A 3,755-nucleotide genomic window follows, 5' to 3' on the forward strand; every position below is an offset into this window, starting at 1 on the left:
AGCTGCTGCGGCTCCAGAAATTTGAGACGGGTCTTTTCACAAACACAAATGCGAGAGAAGAATAGGGGGCCACGCTTAGCTGAAATGGCTCGTTTGCAAATGAAAGGGAGATTGAGAGCCCTTACATTTTCCAAGTTTTCACCTAAGAGGATGGAAAATGGTGAGGGCCCCGAGAGCACGCGTTGGGCCAGAAGTGTGCCCAGCAGATGGGCCAGCCACCCCCCGCCCGGCTTCTGTGTTTACATAACAATCGCGGGCCCTGCCCGGTGGGCGCAGAAGCCTGCCCGCCCCCCCACCCCCCCCCCCCACCAAGGCCGCCTTGGACACCCGGCTGGCCCCCACTTGGACCCGAGCATTTCCAGGCGGGCCCACGGGAGGCCTTTGCTGCAGCCTGTGCGGAGGTCAATTGATGCGCCGGGCTAAATTAAGTGCGCTCACAGCCGAGAAGCCACAGATGATTGAGGCCTGCAAGGGGGCCCCTGTGCTGTGCACCCCCCCCCCCAGATGGGACGTCCCACTTCCGGCTGGCTGTTTCCACCCAGTGACTGATGCTGCCAGGACAGCCCCTTAGAGGGGCGCCTGAGGCCCGCGCCGCGTCATGATAAGGTTTGGCCCTGACCGTGCCCACAGCCCGCGCCCAAGGGGTCGGAGGGCTTGGCTGTGCACTTCCACTTGCCTTCTGGAATATTTCTGCCAAGAAGGCACAGCTGAGTGAGACAAACCACGCTGAGGGCCGGGGGTTCTGCACTCCTCCAGACGCCCCAAAGGAGAGAAAGTCTGCGGTCGTGCTAAGAGAGGCGGCCGGCCGCGTGCAGTCCACGCTGATGTGTCCTTTGCTGTAACTGGCGTCGTCGCGGCCGGCGGAGTCTGAAGGAGGCCTGCCGATCACGCCGGCCTTGCGGGGCTCAGCTCCACTCGTGTATGGTTGTGCTGCGGTTGCGTAAGAGAACGCCCCTGAGCATTTAGGGCAAAGGGGCAGGATCCCTACAAGGACGCTCACGTGGCTCAGAATAGACCTCGTGTGTGTGTGTGTGTGTGTGCGCACGCGTGTATGTTAGTGGAGTCTGGCTGCGGATGCCGTGGGAACTGACCTATTGGAGCTTTCCTGTAAGTCTGCGATTCTGTCAGAACACAGGAGTGAAAAGGAGAAGACAGGACAGCGCACCTGGGAGCCCACAGTTCTGGGACGTCTGCACCTCGCCCGGGAGCCGCGGGGCCCAGATCGGGAGAGAGGGAAGAAGGCCCGACATCCCGGCCAGCTCCTGGCACCCCTGTGTGGGCACGATGCCTGCCGCCTGACGTCCTGGTGACCCACGTGGACCACGTGGGGGAGGGGCAGTGTGGTGTTTGGGGCGCACCTGCCCTCCCCCCCCGGAGGACAGGTGACTCTGGGGGGGGGGCAGGGTGGGGTGCTGGCAGATCACGGGGTACAACAGTCTTTCTGAGCGGAGGACCGTCTCCTACGACTGCCTATCCACAGACGTGGAGCACAGCGGGGCTCGGCAGGAAGGAGATGGAAGTCCCCGTGCGCCCCAGGTGGCAGGTGACCCCGAGGTGCTGTCTCTGACGATAGGTTTCTCTCCCCATCCACTGAGTCATGACTACATTAACCAGTTCAGTTGACCACCCTTCTTGCTAAATTCGAATTTAAGCTAAATTTCACTATTTTCCCTGCTTTGGTTCTTCTGCCCACACGTCTGGACCAGCCGGAGAGGGTATCAAGAAATGCCCAGGCCCCATCCCACAACACCTCCATCAGGACCCCCGGGTCGGGGGAAGCTGGGCATTTTGTGCTTTAGAAAGTTACTCTAGGGGTTTTGAGGGGGCATGCGGCATTGCAAAGGGCTGCCTAGAAGGTTGGCCTCAATGACCTGGCTATATATGTATATTTTTAAATTTTATTTACTTATTTTGGGGGGAGGGCAGAGAGAGAGAGAGAGAGAGAGAGAGAGAATCCCAAGAGAAAATCCCAATCCAGGCTCCATACTGTCAATATACAGCCCGATGCAGGGCTCGAACTCACGAACCAAGAGATCGTGACCTGAGCCAAGATCAAGAGCCAAGACACTTAACTGACTGAGCCCCCAGGTGTCCCAGACCTGGATATATCCTTAAAATGAGCAGGGATGTGGGCGTTGCAGGAGTGATCCTAAGGGCAGGGTCAGGCGCGGGACTTCAGAACGCAAAGACTGATGTTGACCGCCTGGCGTCCTTGATCCCTTACCCAAGCCTTGCTCAGGGGACAGCTGTGGGTGGGACGGTAGGGTTTGCCCTGCGGGGACGTGGTGGAGACACGTGCTCTCGGACACCATGGCGGGTAGACTGAGCAACTGTGGTGCACGGACCTTGATGGGGCAAAACCCAGAGGTGTCCCCACAGACCTCACCGGGTAGGGCCCGTGGTTAGTGCTGGTGCAGAGCAAGACCCTGCTGGGTGCTTCTTGAACCTTTCCTCTCAGCCGAAGGTATTGCTAGGTTATTCTGGAAATTGGGTTTTAATCACCTCTTTCTCCAGGATTTCTGGGGCAAACACGTACTGTCTGTTCAGAACGCGGAGGGCTGTATAAAACTATCAGTTGTGGTTTCTGTTTTGGCACAGGTCGGACGCAGAGGGATTGTTCCCATGGCACAGAACCCGGGAGAATGTAGCCAGCCTGCCCACGACTCTGCCCGTGCTGGTGGCCGTGAGAAGTGCGGGCGCCCAGCTCCGCGGAGAGGGTGGGCGCGTCCAGGTGTGTCTGGAGGAGCCTCGAGGGCACGGCCTGGGAGCGAATTATTGAGGCATGAGTGCCTGCGGGGTATCTACATAGGATCCCCCCCCACCCCCGGCCACACAGGGAGCTGTAGTCTGGCTCTGAAAATCACAGAAATGTGCTTTGTCCGCAGGGAGCCCACAGAGGCATTGCTGTTCGAAGCAAGAAGATGCAGAAGGGGACCGTCCACGGGGCCTCGGGACCCACCAGCCTCAGCACCCATGGGGGCTTAGACAGCAGACGTGTTCCTGACGGAGGCAAAGTGTCCGAGGTCAGGGGCAGATGGGGTCCAGTTCAGGGCAGAGCCTTCCTGCCCGGTCCTCCTGTGCGGGAGAGAGGGCTCCGTCTTCTCTTTCCGTAAGGGCACTAGTCCCACCGTGAACCCCACCCTCATGAACCCCCAAAGGCCACCGGCTTCCAAATGCCGTCCTCCTGGGGTTAGGGGTGCAATTCGCACTCAGGGCACCACGCTCGTCCCTACGGTCCAGACAGTGAAAGGGAATGAGGGTAGCCTCACACCGTATGACGTGTCCTTGATGAGGGCGTGTCGCGTATCCCCTACAGGACACGAAGGCGCAGCGAGTGGCACTGTTGGTTACCAAACTGGGAAACGCGTTTAAGAAAAGTTCTCAACCAGGGAAGTTGTTTTACTTCCTGTTTGGTAAGGAGTATGTTTGATTTAAAAATTTTCCATTCTTCTGAGAGACTTCAAGCCCTCCGTTCTCAATATCGCAGAACGTGTGTGTGTGTGTGTGTGTGTGTGTGTGTGTGTATCCGCTGGCGTCTCCACCTCTCTGCAATCTCCTTCTCACCCAGACGCTGCCTGCATCACCGGGATGGGCCACGTATCCGTGGCCACTTGAAGAACAGGGAAGAACCGGTACAGAAAACACCTTCCCCGTCCTTCATTTTCCCGCCAGGAATGGGTGGCTTTCGTGATAAGCAGGTTGTAGACAGGGCCGTTCTCGGTATCTCAGGGCCGGCGTCCCCTCTCAGAGGCTGG

The 3,755-nt window shown here is 58.6% G+C and overlaps 1 long non-coding RNA gene across 1 annotated transcript; it reads left to right on the forward strand.

Annotated features, from left to right (window-relative positions):
- The first annotated feature begins 581 nt into the window (after nucleotides 1-581).
- On the forward strand, nucleotides 582-3,160 carry LOC109493605. The gene is made up of 3 exons (XR_002147880.2): nucleotides 582-1,382; nucleotides 2,599-2,731; nucleotides 2,886-3,160. It is a non-coding gene; the product is annotated as an uncharacterized LOC109493605 (long non-coding RNA).
- The last annotated feature ends 595 nt before the right edge of the window (nucleotides 3,161-3,755 follow it).

The sequence above is a fragment of the Felis catus genome, chromosome D4 (genome assembly GCF_018350175.1).
Source record: "Felis catus isolate Fca126 chromosome D4, F.catus_Fca126_mat1.0, whole genome shotgun sequence".
Taxonomy (NCBI): domain Eukaryota; kingdom Metazoa; phylum Chordata; class Mammalia; order Carnivora; family Felidae; genus Felis; species Felis catus.